The 16759-nt window shown below is 35.4% G+C and overlaps 1 protein-coding gene across 7 annotated transcripts in view; it reads left to right on the top strand.

Annotated features, from left to right (window-relative positions):
- The window catches only part of elfn1b (extracellular leucine-rich repeat and fibronectin type III domain containing 1b), a 136574-nt gene that overhangs the window by 85177 nt on the left and 34638 nt on the right, over nucleotides 1-16759 (top strand). For 2 of the 7 annotated variants that reach the window (XM_048197814.1, XM_048197812.1), the window contains exons 1-2: nucleotides 11572-11787; nucleotides 12252-12323. The gene's annotated coding sequence lies outside the window, so the exon portion shown is untranslated. Of the gene's footprint in view, nucleotides 1-1374; nucleotides 1407-11571; nucleotides 11788-12251; nucleotides 12324-16759 lie in introns of those variants that run through there. The other 5 variants (XM_048197808.1, XM_048197807.1, XM_048197810.1 and 2 more) reach the window with 4 other exon arrangements.

The following is a 16759-nucleotide window of genomic DNA, read 5'->3' on the forward strand; positions in this document are numbered from 1 at the left end:
TATGACAGATGTACATGATATGTTCTGGTTACATAAAAGGTTATGGGAGGGACTGATAAAAGGACTGTATTGAGTCCATTCACTATTTGTCTTCAGATCAGAAGTTATTACATGCATTTACATGCATATCAGTGTTTTGAATTACATTTTACACATACAAAGTCTGATCTGAAGAACAAACATGACAAGTTTGAACAGCTCCATTATTCAGATCAGCACTGATTCATGCAGGTTCGTAAAGTTCATGGAAAAGTCTGACACATCTTTGTAAATGTGGTACACAGAAAATAAATGTATATATAAACCTCAAATTTGCACTCTGCACCTCTGAACTGTCCATTTCATTGATTATAATAAACTTATGTGTTAATGTTTCTATGTCAGCAACTATCCTTTGAAAAGGTTTATCCATTTTTGCCATATGCTATGATTATTATTTTTGACTTTGCCCCTTGACAGATGAAAAATTATGTTGTGGTTTTGATGACAGATGCTCTGGAAATTTGGACGCTATTTTGCCTTGTTGGAGCTCATTCAATTTGTTGGTTTCGGTATGTTGCTTTTTAAAACTCACAAAGTTTCAGACCCCTGTGATATCTGATACTAATTATTATAGCCTATTACTGTAATCTTGATTTAGTTATTTTTTTTAATGTAATGTAATGTCATGTCATGTCATTTTTATTTTTGTCTGATCTGATTCCTCGATTTATATATGGTCAAACATAAATTTTTTTTTTTTTTCTTTGTTCTCACTCACATACAAATTCAGTAAGCATTTCAGGCTGCATTATTTATGATTAGAAAAATCGGTCACAATGCACTTTTCAAATACACAGTGAAAGCTTTACTTGTCACTTATTTTCAGCCCTAGTTTCACACAGTTTAGTGCAGGGGTGGGGAACGTTGATCCTGGAGGGCCATTGTCCTGCAGAGTTCAGCTCCAACCCTATTTAAACACATCTGAAGTTAATCAAGGTCTTCAGGATTACTAAAGTTACAGGCAGGTGAGTGTTTTTTTCAGGGTTGGATCAAAACTCTGCAGGACAATGGCGCTCCAGGATCAACGTTCCCCACCCCTGGTTTAGTGGAACTGCCATACGCCAAAAGAGTAATTTAAAGGTGCCCTAGATTCAAAAATTGAATTTATATTGGCATAGTTAAATAACAAGAGTTCAGTACATGGAAAAGACATACAGTGAGTCTCAAACTCCATTGTTTCCTCCTCCTTATATAAATCTCATTTGTTTAAACGACCTCTGAAGAATAGGCGAATCTCAACATAACACCGACTGTTACGTAACAGTTGGGGTGTACGCCCCAATATTTGCATAATGCCAGCCCATGTTTAAGGGATTACACAAGCCAGTAACGTCTGGATCTGCACAGATGAAGCATCAGACTAGGTAAGCAAGCAAGAACAACAGCGAAAAATGGCAGATGGAGCAATAATAACTGACATAATCCATGATATCATGATATTTTTACTGATATTTGTAAATTGTCTTTCTAAATGTTTCGTTAGCATGTTGCTAATGTACTGTTAAATGTGGTTAAAGTTACCATCGTTTCTTACTGTATTCACGGAGACAAGAGCCGTCACTATTTTCATTTTTAAACACTTGCAGTCTGTATAATGCATAAACACAACTTCATTCTTTATAAATCTCTCAAACAATGTAGCATTAGCCATTAGCCACAGAGCATATAGCCTCAAATTCACTCAGAATAAAACGTTAACATCCAAATAAATACTTTACTCACATAATTCAAAGCATGCATACAGCATGCATGACGAACATCTTGTAAAGCTCCATTTGAGGGTTATATTAGCTGTGTGAACTTTGTAAATGCGCTGTAATATAGTCGAGAGCTCGTTTGGCAGGGAGCGTGAGCATTTAAAGGGGCGGCGTCGAGTGTAAATCAGTGCATTGTTAATGATGCCCCAAAATAGGCAGTTAAAAAAATTAATAAAAAAAAAATCTATGGGGTTTTGAGCTGAAACTTCACAGACACATTCAGGAGACACCTTAGATTTATATTACATCTTGTGAAAAAGCATTCTTGGGCACCTTTAAATCAGTTCATTTAAATCAGACTGCAATAGTATGGATGCCTTGTGGAAGTTGTGAGTGCATGTAAAATCACCAATATATTACTAATTCTGATTACCAGTGTTGGGGATAACTGATTACAAGTGAGTTATGTAATCAGATTACTTTTTAAAGTAACTAGTAGCTAAAGTAATGCATTACTTTTTCAATTTACAACAAAATATCTAAGTTACTTTTTCGCATTTATTGACTGACATTTCTCCTGTCCTCATGTTGAGAGAAATAAAGTCCAGAGGTGTTGTGTGCCCTGTGTGTGAACATGATGGTTACTGTAGTTCTAGACTACACGTGAGCAGGCATTTAGGCATTGTAATTGTATCATTTCAATAATAAATGCACAAGATTAATTGACATAGACCCCATGTTTAATATGGTAGTTTCCTTACAACTACTATAATTATTTTGAGAGTATTTACATTAGTCAGTAAATACGTGGATCTGCATTAAATATTAGATTGTCTTGATGGACTAGTGGTAGAATTTTTGTTCAGCATGCCAGAGGTTCTGGGTTCTAATCCGCCCTTGTATAATTTATTTAATTTTTTCTCATTAAAACCAATGATGTTCATCAGTTAATGTATATCAAGAGCAGGGACAAGATTTTGTGCAGTTTGTTTTCTGATTTCACCGGAACGAATAGAGAGTCTCCGCAACAGCGTAATAGATTGAAGCACTTGTCCATGTGAAGACTGCGCACTGTGCATGAGCGCCAAGAGAACACTGTTGCTCCACTGATAACAGTGGCAACAAGCAGTCAACATGATTTCACAAATGAATGAATTGCTAATCAACTAGAGATGTTTCTTTTGTATTAGATAAATCCAAGCTGCGAGATGTTTCAAAAAGTGGTAGTGCACAATGTCGACCCTGGCAAAAAGTGGTGGGGACATGTCCCACCCGTCCAACCTGCAAATTATGCCTATGCGCAAAAGTAATGTAACATTACTTTTCATAAAAAGTAACTTAGTAATGCAATTAGTTACTTTTTTTTTAGGGAGTAACGCAATATTGTAATGCATTACTTTTAAAAGTAACTTTCCCCAACACTGCTGATTACTGACTGACTCCTTGTGAGCATTTGCCCCATTGAAACACCTTATGCCACAAAGTGGCATATTTATTTTGGTTAAGTTATGATTACTTGAACCCTGAAAACTTTGAAATAAATAAATAAAGATAATTTCCTTAATCAGTATTTATGTTTTGTATTCCAGTAAAACAACATCTGAACATCCTTTAGAAAAAAAAAAAGAAAGAAAAAAAATGTAATTTACTTGAGAGGAAAAATTGCATAAGACATTAAGGTTTGATTTCATGTAATATATCTTGAATTTAGGCAAATTACCTTCCCAGCAATTGTTTTTCTTGCTTTAAGCATAAATCTGACCAAGTTTATTGAAATGTATGCTTTATAAAAGCAGTCTGAGAGTGGGGTAAGATAAATACATTTAATACAAGATATATTTTCTGAAAACAAGTCTTAATATCCTATGCTGTTTTGTTTCTCATTTACATATATCTTGTTTTAAGGATCTTTTAATGGGAAAACAAGTCAAAAATACTGATTAAGAAACTGATTTTTTCAGTGAGTATATTATTTATGTAATTCTCTTTGGGAGAACCCTCTGCATGCCATCATTAATTTTGCATTTCATGTTAATCTCTTTTCTGTACTTCTACTTTCTCCTTCTGATATGTCAAAATAATGAGGTATCACTCATTTCCGGTGATGTGATACTATCACCTACTAAGCTTGAAATTCAGCTGGCATCCCTAGCTATCAATTAAAACGGCATGATCTGCAGTAACCTCCGTTGATTAAGATTCTGCCGGTGTGTGGACGGTTCCAAATGGCGTAAAATTGTTTGGGGGCGGGTGGTGGATGCTTCATTTGAGTATTCAACAGATCTGATGCTTCTCCATGTGCTGTTTACCAGAACACTGTGTCATCTTTTTTGTGCCATGCAGTCGAAACGAGTGGGCAGATTTCACATAAATGATATTAAATGCATTCATATATATATATATATATATATATATATATATATATATATATATTTGCAAATATAAAGCAAATCATAAATGCACAGACTGTAGAACATTTTAACTAACAAAGAAAACTAACAAAATTATCAAAACTATTCTGCCAACAAATTTTGCAGTTAATAAATTATATACATTTATAACAATTAAAACAGCCCAGTATTTTCTTGCTGAAGTATTTCCTCCCTCGCTACCCCAAAGGGTGGTGCTCACTGTACCGAATGCCTGCTTCTTCCTACTGTGACTGGAATACAAATGAATATATAAGTGTTTGGTTATTCACCCATTGATTTCTGAAACAGGTGATGCAACCAGGAGGTCCTTGAAAGAAATTGTAGAACACTCCGTGAAGTATCGCTCACACAAAACAAACATGTACACACACTGTCGGCACAATTATAGCACCTGTTCGACCAAACGTGTGCTATCCCTGTTTTCTGCTAGGTTATTGAAACTGGATTTGATAATTTGTGGCTTACTGATGCAATTTTATGCTTTTCTGGGTCACTGCAATGTAATGGCCAAGAGACGAATACATATGAGTGTGTGAGAGAATATAAGAGCAAAAATACAGTAAGAAGCTTACACAGACTGTATACCTCTCACAAACGACCCACAAATGTGGAATCAATGCATCTATATTTTATACTGATTCAGACATGCTGCTCTGCTTAGAAATGTAAATGCATCCACTCCTGTCCTTGCCAATTCCTTAAATCCTCATATTCTGTCATTCCCCTTTCTTTCCTCTTTCCCCTTGCTATCTCCAAAAAGAAACATTAAATGGATAGTCTACCAAAATTACTTACTCAAGCTATTTCCCAACCCATATGACTTTCTTCATACACATAAGAATCTTTCAACACAAAAGGCTCATTAGAAAAGTGGCAACATTTCTGCATAATGATATTATTTTGCTTATTGCACATTTCGTGATGCTTTCAAAGTGAAATGTCCAGTGAGTGGTACTAAAAGCACTTTCAGTTTTATCCAAAACAGATGAATGTGATTCTGGCAACATTTTATTATGTTTGTTATGTTGTCCATTGAGTAGCACTAAAAGGTTAATGCTCCATAGAAAATAACGTACCAGGTACACTAAAGCAGATGTGAGGTAAAAGCACATTTGCTGAAGCAACCATGCCAGTAAGCTGGCTTCTACAAGTATTTGAACTCTTTCTGACTCACGTTTCAAGGGACTCATACCAAAGCTTGCAGTTCTGTACCAGGTGAGCTACAGAGCAAGTTTACTAGGCAAATTCGGTGTTCATTTTTGCTTATCAAGATGACTGGATTAACCTGAATTAACCCCTACATCAGAAAAGCCATACATATGGAGCTGGTTAGGTGATGCAGAAGTCAAAATTTATTTGTTTACAAACAGTGTTGGGGAAAGTTTCTTTTAAAAGTAATGCATTACAATATTGCGTTACTTGCTAAAAAAGTAAATAATTGCATTACTTAGTTACTTTTTATGAAAAATAATGCGCTACTTTTTCTCACCTGGGCTGGGCTTGCTTGATTGTTTTTTAATAACATCAAAAAGTTCTGTTTTTGGCAAATTTAAAGGCCCTTTCACACCAAAAGTGAAATGAACAAGCCTCAGACTGAAGGAAATGCATATTTATACCTGTACAGTAGAGGGCGCAGCTCAAACAAACCTTTCAGCTGTGCTGCCGTTCTGGATTAAAGAAGAATAGGATACATTAGACGGAACGGTGTGTTCCAAACGGGATATATCGCCCTCCGAAGGGCACTTCAGAGTGCAAACAATCATGGCCGCCATGTTGAAGGGTCGTTCCAAACCGAAGTGCTCAAAACTGGCCACTTCAAAGGGCCCTTCGGAATGAAGGATTTCGAAGGGTACAACTGATGGACACTTCAGGCCCCCATGATTCTTTGCACAGGGAAGTCGTTTGACGTCACAGAATGGGTACAGGAGGCTCGGAGTTCGATTTTAACAATAAATGTATGTACTATTTTTCTATAGTACTGCAATATTTATTCGCGTTAGATTTGGTACATTGTTATGGTGAAAATGATATTGTACTTCAACAAAAATACTGAATAGCTCCCTTTATCAGTCCATTCAAATGTTTCAAATACATAGACACAATATACATTATATTTAAATAAATAAACTAATGTTAAACAAAATGCGTGTTTTTTGGGGGGTTAACCAACATACAAAATGTGCGACAAAGGAGCTTCCTTGATTGTCTCCTTAAGATGACGCAGAAGTGCATTCCAAAAGAATATTTTTTTTGACCCCTACACCCTTCATCCCTTCGAAGCTCTCACTCCGGAGGGTAAACCCTTTGAAGGGATTAGGGCATAGGGATGAACCCTTCCGAATGGAACACAGTGAACTCTTTATAAATATAATCTAAAGTAATTTTTGCTAATTAGTATGGTTGAATTAGATAATTGAAGGTCAGCAGGAAAGACATAAAGTGAGAATAAATACATAAAGTATATTTGTCTAATTTAATATAGTTAATTATTACATATTTGGATACAATTTGAGATTGCATTTCACTGTTTTTATTCATTTCGAGGAATACTGAATGTTTTTGTGCAAGTGAGATGAGTAAATGCATGTTCACATTTAGTCTAGAACTACAATAACCGTCATGTTCACACAGCACACACAAGCACTTTATTTCTCTCAACATGAGGACAGGAGAGCTGTCAGTCAATAAATGTGAAAAAGTAACTTGCATTATTTATTTGAAAAAGTAACTTTTGTTGTAAATTGAAAAAAGTAAAGCATTACTTTACTAGTAATCCGATTACATAACTCAAGTTACTTGTAATGCGTTACCCCTAACACTGTTTACAAATCATGCTAAAAGTGTTTTCGGGTCATAACATAGTAGTGTGAAAGGAACTATGCAAAAATAAGTCTTTATTTATCGATCATCCAACTTGTAATCATAAAAAATTTGGGTGAACAGGAATGAGTTGGTGTTTTATTGCCACTAGTGTTCATTCCAGCTTGAAACTGCAGTGAACTGTATTTATATTTTATTAGTTTGCAAAAATGTACATAGAGGCATGTTTTTCCAATCAGCCAACCTTCACATTGATCTATACAATGACCACAGGCTGTCAAGATCCAAAAAGCACATAAAACACCAAATTAGTTTATACAACTTGTACACTATACTCCTGAAGCCACACGATAGATTTGCATGATCCTTGGAAAGGACTTATCTGAACATTCTTCAAAATGTGAAAAATGTATCACTTAAAAAATGGGGCCAAATGCAATAATGTAATGTGAACACAAAGTTAAAACCTTTCTTTTTCCAGCAAATAGACACATACATTCCCTTTCTGCTGGCACTCTAGAAACCATTTGCTGAAATGCACAACCCGCTGTGAACTCATTAACCTGGCAATTAATTTGAAGAAAGTTTATCTACAATATATAAGGTCACAGCAAAGATGGCAATAATGTACCACAGTATGTCAAGTTAATTGTATTGAAAGACACCTCTCCATAAGCACCCCGTTCATTTAATTACCACCAGTTAAAAGGACAAAAGAACAGTCAGTGAATGGGAAAACAGAGAGAGAGAGAGAGAGAGAGAGAGAGTAGTGCGAAAGTGAGACGACTCTCGATAATACCATACTACATATTTCACTGATCTGAATCTGACACCCAATAATCTCTCTATTTCATTTGGATGAATGGATGGTTGGAATGAAAGACTGCAAAATATCAAATTCCTAATCATAATCAATCCGTTCCATAGTTCCCTTGCACGGAGTCAGACTTTTCAAGGGCTGCCTCATTGTCAAAACCATGCGGTGCACTGAAACGTTTACTCCCTTGAATTTCCCAGAATGCACCATCGCTTTTCGGCCTTTAAAAGAGAGATTCTGTTTGTAATCATGTTTTATCTCTAATGTGCATAAAAGAAAACAATCCTGCAAACTTACAATACGTATTATACAGAAATTAGATTAGAAGAAGAAATTAGAAGAAGATTGAAGATTGAAAAAGACTCACTTTTTTATTTTTATTAAATTTGTTAATGCCAGCATGCCATTATGCACAATATCTGTTTTGTTTAATAATAAATACAAAAAAAAAAAAAAAAAAAAAAACACAGGACAAGCTCATATTTCATAATAGCACATTTTTAACAGCTACAAAGATGCAGGTTTTCATATCATAATACAGCAATGTCATTGATCAGTTTCATCTATGCTTTAAAGGTGCTGTATGTAATTTTTTTGACTGTGCTAAAGCATAAAAATAATCCAGCGTTAGCGTCAGTTCTGGCAGGTCACGTCAGTCAAGCTTGCGTCAGCTGACTCCCAGGTGACTCACATCAACCTATAGGAATACGACGCCTATCACAGAATCCATATATAAGCTCCTCAGTATTATCAGTACCTATCACATTTCTCAGGAGTCAATTACCCTCCTCCATCCCCAGCTCATCCTCTCGTCAGTCAGGATTTGGCCTTATGATTCCCCTGAATCAGACTAATTCTTGAAATATGCGTACGTTAAATTATTGACATTAATGATATCTGCATATGTTGGTTCTGTTCTGTTTACCCTAATTGCTGCTCTTCCTGCTCTTATCCATGCTAGGCTGCATGGATGCGCAGGGAATCCTTGCCCAGAACAGAACCATACCGCCAATACAAACCCTATGCATTATCAATCATATTTGACAATAGTGGTCCTGACAGAACCATAATATGTTTGCAGATATTTAGGAAACACGCTAAGTTCACATGCTTGCTTCTCCGAAAAACAAAGCTACAGCCAGTTATTCTAGTTCAAAATGTACGTTCCGTGTCAGAATGTCTGTTTTTGTTTTGGTCTGTCTGATCTTGCCCACTGCCAATTTACCCAATAGTATTTGACACCTATGGGTTGCCAGTTGGTGGAAAACACAGCTTATTGCAGCCTTGGACGCAAGCAAACAAACTTGGTCAGATATCGCAGATTCTACCCAACCTAAAAAGCCTCAGCATCCATCTGTCCAGTATGTCCAGAGACATTAATTGCGAATAAATCAACTCATCGCCTTCCACTGACAGTTGTGCTCATTTATGTTGTGTGTCCTCAATCTGGCAACCCACATGAGTGTCCATTCTGTGGAGGAGGGGGCGGGAGAAACAAGTCTCTCTCCAATAATTTGAATTTGGACTGCAGTATCCAGTCCAAATGCAGTATCCATTTCAACCGCTAGCTGTCAATACATACTGTGCCTTTAAAACCTGACTTGTTTTAGTGAAGTAAAATCATCTAAACCTCCTTTAATGCATTAGTTCACTTCAGAATTAAATTTTCCTGATAATTTACTCACCCCCATATCATCCAAGACGTTCATGTCTTTCTTTGTTCAGTCGAAAAGAAATTAAGGTTTTTGAGGAAAAAATTCCAGGATATTTCTCCATATAGTGGACTTCAACAGTTACCAACGGGTTGTAGGTGTGAATTATAGTTTCAGTGCAGCTTCAAAGGGCTCTACACGATTCCAGACGAGGAATAAGTTCTGGAATGTTTTCCTCAAAAACCTTCATTTCTTTTTGACTCAAGAAATAAAGATACAAACATCTTGGATGACATGGGGATGAGTAAATTATCAGAAAATTTTAATTCTGAAGTGAACTAATCCATTAAGAAGTTACATTTTCATAAAAAGAAAAATAAGACAGATATTCTTCATTCATTTGTATCACTCCATATACAGATGTTGTGATATATTCGATACAAATAAGCAAAGATGTGAATGCTTGGCCAATGCATTGGAAGCATATAGTTAAACAATACAATGCAGGCGGTGATAGAATTTCCTTTAAATGTCTGTGCCATTAAACCAGATGTTTTGCTAACCCTACATGTTGGCAGTGACTAAGTTGCTCAGCAAGATTCTAGAGACTTGAGTATTAAAAAATACCTATCAATCACACAGAACGTTCTTGCAAATGCATAAATATACAAACAGCCACTTAGAAAGACAAATGGTCTAGTTTCCCATCAACACAGTCTGCTGTGATTCTGTCAGAGACAGGCTATTGAAATCTATTGAAATGGTTGCTATCTCAGATTTGTGATATCTCTGATGCCTATTTTGTGTGTGTATGACTGTAAAGGTGTCAGGTTATGGAGACGGAGAGAGAGATTGCCACAGGGCATATTCCTTGGAGGCCTCTCAATCCTGGGTCAGTGTGACTTAATAGAGCAGATTTCAGGAACAGGAGGATCTGTATGTAGGCCACACAAATGGGTGGATCAGAGCAAGATAGTTTTTCCTTTTCAAAAAGCGAATAAATACATAAATTAATGTCAACTAGGTGTTTCTTAGAAGAAGCTACAGTAAGTTACCGCTATAGTAAGTCGTTACCCAATTATTCCATATTGAACAGCGATTAGAGGAACAAGAATATTCAATTGTAATGTTGCTGCCGTACAAGATCTAAATTGGAAAAGATTCGCTTCCAAAACTTTGATGAATGAGGTGAAAAGTTTCTTGGCACAATGTCTTTTTGAACTCATTTTAGTGGCAATGTAATATTTAGATCTAGGGTCCATGGAAAGCATCCTAGTGCACATGACCTCTCTTGAATTTATTAAATACTGCACATGGAGTATTATCATCTCATAAAATGTGGGCATAATGAAGGAACAGTGTCTGCTCCACAGCAAGCAATAGATTTTCTACAAAGCCTTTTAAACAAGCGTGCCGAGGAAATGATTTCTGTTATATGGCTGTTCATTACATCAGAAATCCACAGTGATGGCGAATAGTTGGTTATAGACATTGTGGGTGTACTGTAAGATCTCCGGCCGCCACTTCAAATGAATCCATATGTAGGAAATAAATAAAAAGCATCCATTATGATGGAATCCAATGCATTTATGTATGCCAAACTTTGTTCAACGCCCAATGCTTTTCATGTCAAATAATTCTATTATGATAAAGCAGTGATATCAAAGACTAGGCTATAGAATAACACAAGACGTGTCACTGTATTGTTTTGAATGGGAGAAAGTGTAACGCGCAATATGGCAGAATAAGTCCCGCCTTCTAAATAAGAGCCAATCGCCGACTGGTAAAGTCACGCGACACTTCAGCGGCAGTTAGAATCACCGGTTTCTATAGAAACAGTCAGACGCGCGCCTCCAAAGAGACGCGCATTTAGGTCTGCACACGCGCATTAGCTTGATCCAGCGTGAAAAATAGTTTTTTTTTTTTTTGTTGTCATGATTCGAGCGTTTAGAAACTAAATTTATGAGCCGGTTGTTGTTAGATTTCATTGGTGATTTCAAATATGAAATTTAATCGTAAGGTTGGCGAACAGTTTTGGAGAATTTGATGTTTCCCCATTCAAAGAGATTGCATGCCCAGGATGCCCGAGTGCCCGAGAGGCGTTTCAAAGATGGCCGCCGAGTGAAATGACTTGTTTTAAAGGGACTTTGGTGATATCCTTACTTGTCTAGAAAATTAGAAGGCAATGAATTTGGATAAAAGCCCTTTTTGAAAACGCTTTAATCCTTGTGATATATTCAAACCTGTGTATCAATGTCAGATTACATTTTTATGATTTCTGAAGAAAAGCATAGAGTACATAATTCAGCCATACATTTATAAAATGGGTAAGAAACAAGTAAGATTTCCATAATAGTTCTAATAAACTGAATGTCTTTTAAATACACAATAACCACATTTATATATTTATAAACATGATTATTGTGTATTTAAAAGACATTCATATATGACTGACAAGTATGCAACACATTAGGTTTATTAGGTTATGATAAATTTTATATGTAATCCGAATACATAAATCTTAAATTTAGGCCTAAATATTTTTGAGTGTATACTGGCTTACAGTACATGCCTCTATGATATTCTCATATGGCTCAGGTACCTGCTTCAATATAAGTTTATAGTATTTTATTCTGCCTGATGGTTGTCTGCTAGACAAAACCCAACAAACGATAAGATTGGGGTTATCATTAATAATTTTGTAATACATGTTTTTGATGAACAGGAGTGCTTTATATCATGTGTAATGTCTCAAACTTATGACTCAAGTCTTATATCTGTGTGTTTGCAGATTTTCTCAAAGGGCCTCTGACTGGATACTTGAGAACCCGGGAGCACCAATCAGATCTCAGCAGCTGTGTGGGTAGGACATCCACATCTACACGGATACACAATTTAGACCTCTAGTCATGGCCTAATGATAGTGAGCACATTTGATAAATGATGACCAAAGGAAAAATACAATAAATAGGGTGCAAAAGAGACTTATTGTTCAGTTTCCATCTCATTTGCTGTAGACACTGCAAATGAGGAATGCTACTGGAGGAAAATGAAATATATTTGTTAACAAGTATACACTGGTATTATGCTAAATCTGCTTTTATAAACTGAAAACAGATAAAGAAAGTAATGCTACCAAATCCAAACACATGTAGTCAATAGTGCTGATCAGCTGAGAGCCAAGGCCAAAGGGTCAGATGTACAGTAATTTCCCTTAGTTTTGCTGTGATGATACAGCTGACACCGAGGTCAGAGCTAAACGTTTGTAGCTTCATTCTGTACTGCACCTCTGGGTGATGTGGTCTTTAACTTTAAGCTTTGATTTCAGGACAGAATGTTCTGGCACTGAAAACATTTACTTTATCTTACAGTCAGGCTCTTGATGTTCAAACACTCCACAGCGCTGGACTGTCCGTCACAGACAAATTATACACCCCCTGGTGATTGTTTTAGATGCCATGTGAAAACAGGAAACAGCAGTACAAGAATTGTTGTAAAGACTGTCAGGAATACTGCAGAAACTGAGTAAAACTCGAAGTAAAAAACTAAAGTGAAAAGGATTGCTAAAAGAAATTCTGTCATAACTGGAATCTAATAAGAATTACTATAGAATAATTGATAATACATTAATTTAAAAAAAAATGGATTTCAGGGTATCCTGTTCAATGTTAGATGCTTCAATTCTGTATACATCTTATAGAAGTTTCAGACAATGAAAATGTAAATAAAAATTACCACAAAACAATTTTAAAACTTAATGGGATAGTTCACCCAAAAATTTAAATTATCACCCTCATGTCGTTCCAAAACTTTAAGACTTTCGTTCATCTTCGGAACACAAATGAAGATCTATTTAATGAAATCTGAGAGCTTTCTGTCCCTCCATTGACAGCTATGAACTGACACTTTCAAACCCCAGAAGGATAGTAAAGACATCTTCAAAGTACTCCATGTGACTCCAGTGGTTTAACCTCAGTTTAAAGGTGCCCTAGAATCAAAAATGGAAATTACCTTGGCATAGTTGAATAACAAGAGTTCAGTACATGGAAATGACATACAGTGAGTCTCAAACACCATTGTTTCCTCCTTCTTATGTAAATCTCATTTGTTTAAAAGACCTCCGAAGAACAGGCAAATCTCAACATAACACCGACTGTTACGTAACAGTCGGGATCATTAATATGTACGCCCCCAATATTTGCATATGCCAGCCCATGGTCAAGGCATTAGACAAGGGCAGGCAGTATTAACGTCTGGATCTGTGCACAGCTGAATCGTCAGACTTGGTAAGCAAGCAAGGACAATAGCGAAAAATGGCAGATGGAGCGATAATAACTGACATGATCCATGATTACATGATATTTTTAGTGATATTTGTGAATGTCTTTCTAAATGTTTCGTTAGCATGTTGCTGATGTACTGTTAAATGTGGTTAAAGTTACCATTGTTTCTTACTGTATTCACAGAGACAAGAGAGCCGTCACTTTTTTCATTTTAAAAAACTTGCAGTCGGTATAATTCATAAACACAACTTCATTCTTTATAAATCGCTCCAACAGTGTAGCATTAGCCCGTTAGCCACGGAGCACTATCAAACTCATTCAGAATCAAATGTAAACATCCAAATAAATACCACACTCACATGATCTGACGCATGAATGCAGTATGCATGACGAACATCTTGTAAAGATCCATTTGAGGGTTATATTAGCTGTGTGAACTTTGTAAATGCACTGTATTATAGTCGAAAGCTCGGGGGGCAGGGAGCGCGCGATTAAAAGGGGCTGCAGCCTGAATCAGTGCATATTTAATGATGCCCCAAAATAGGCAGTTAAAAAAATTAATAAAAAAAAAATCTATGGGATATTTTGTGCTGAAACTTCACAGACACATTCAGGGGACACCCTAGACTTATATTACATCTTGTAAAAACTGGTTCTAGGGCACCTTTAATGAAGCGACGCACGTGCTTTGTTTGTGCAAAAACACAATTTACCACTTTATTTACAAAATATTAATCTCCAATACACGTTTACGCAACAGCATCTGCTCTTGTGTCAACATAACACTCATGTCTTGTGGTGCTCTCGTGAACATGCGTTGGATATTTATGTTTTGTAAATAAAGTAGTTGCATAGGCTGTCAACGGAGGGACAGAAAGCTCTCAGATTTCACTAAAAAGATCTTCATTTGTGTTTTGATGATGAACGAATGTCATACGTTTTTGGAATGAAATGAGGGTGAGTAATTAATGACAGAATTTTCATTCTTGGGTGAACTAACAGTTTAAGAATTAATCAATTACTGAAATTTTATTGTAAATAGTCAATAAGGGGCATTTAAACTTAGGCACATGCAAAAGTGAAAAGTCAATGCTGCTTTTCAAAAGTTTATGGTTGGTATTTTATTTGAAAACATAAAACTTTTGTAACATTAAAACATTAAGAAAGATTTACTGTCACTATTTAAGCAATTTATTTACTGTATTTACTGTTACTTTTGAGCAATTGAATGCATCCTTGCAGAATAAAATCATTATTATTATTATTATTATTATTATTATTATTATTATTAACAAAAAAACCCCAAACCTTTGCGTTACATATAATTTTCTCCAAAATATAATGCCATATTTTAACACTGGAAAAATACCCACTGTAAATTTCCACATCACATCACAACATAATTTCTTTTGACACATTCTCTGTAATGAAAATCTGTCATATATAATGAATGTTGACACCTACCCCATAGATCAGAATGTAAGTTATACTTACTTTCTTGCTAAACTAATGAGAGTTAATGTCGAGCAGAAATCTTGAAATGATAAAAAAAAACAAAAAAAAAAACACCTTGAAACTGATCAAAGAGCAAGATGGCCAATCACAATGAGCCTGGCAGGCTTGTGTAATTGTTGCGTCACTCTGTCTCAGATGACCTTGCTAGCTTGCTCTTTCCTGGTCCCAGCTGAATAAAGTTAGATTGAGATTCATGGGCTTTCTCCTGCACTCCCGTCCTCTGACTAATGCATATCTTTATCCATTCCTCTTTCCTCCTCCCCTCCAACCAGCCTGCTTCTCCTTCGCCAATAAAAGTTTATTTTATTTTTATTTTTTCTACAGAACAGCGGATTCATTTCGTGGTTGGAGAAAGAAAAATGGACAGAAAAAGAAATAGAGAAAGAAAGCTCATTTCTTTTCACTGGTCTCTTTTCCTCGCATATAAACACACACAGATAAACACACTTTCGCAAGTAACATACAGTGGGTCCAAACGTCTGAGCATAATAGTGAAAATGCTTGCCTTTTGCATGGTTTTAATTTATTACAAAATGTAACAGGTTTTCAATGTGGTCTCAGACTTTTATACTCCACTACATACAGTCAAATCAAAATTTATTCAGACATCTTGAACATTTCACTCATTAATACAGTTTATTAAATAAAGTAAAAAAAAAATGGTAATAAAATATGACAAGATCTCAGAGTTAAACTGTGTCAGAAAAAAATAAGCTTAATTATGTCAGATAACACTTAAGTAAAACATGGTCAGGTCAAAGTGTCTGAATAATTTTGTCACAGTTTACTTTATTTTGCTATCCTCACTTACATAAATTAAATATAGTGTCCTGCACCCACTACTAAAATATATCAAAAATATAAAAAATGTCTGAATAATTTGACTGTATATGATGTTCTGTTGTGTGTTCACTTCTAAAAAGTCTAACCAATTGGGTATAGCTTATATAGAGCATTAGGTTTATAAAATTACATTTAAAACATCACAAAAAGTATGAAAACAAATGAAAAAAAAAAAAAAAAATAGGCATTTATTGATAATGGCAGAAATATTGAATAATGCAGGCAAATCAGACTAATATTTGGGAAAAGATAAAGTGTAAAATGGAAGGGTTAAACTTTATTTTAAGGTGTCAATATTACAGTGTAATTATACATTTAAGTACTGAGTAATAATAATTAACTACTTACTATAGGGTTAGGGTTAGGATGAGGGTTTGGTATTAATTGCATGTAATTATGCATAATTTCTAGTTATTAAAAATGTGCACTGATGTTCAATAGTTTTAATTTTTTTTAAAGAAATTATTTTTTTTATTTTGCAAGGACGCATTTAAAGTGACAGTAAAAAGTTTATTTCAAATAAATGCCTTTTTAACTTTCTGTTAATTTAAATTTCTATTAATCAGCATTGATAAGACATTTTCTTGAGCACCAAATCAGCATATTAGAATTATTTATGAAGGATCATGTGACACGGAAGACTGGAGTAATGAAAATG

The sequence above is a fragment of the Megalobrama amblycephala genome, linkage group LG7 (assembly GCF_018812025.1).
Source record: "Megalobrama amblycephala isolate DHTTF-2021 linkage group LG7, ASM1881202v1, whole genome shotgun sequence".
Classification (NCBI taxonomy): domain Eukaryota; kingdom Metazoa; phylum Chordata; class Actinopteri; order Cypriniformes; family Xenocyprididae; genus Megalobrama; species Megalobrama amblycephala.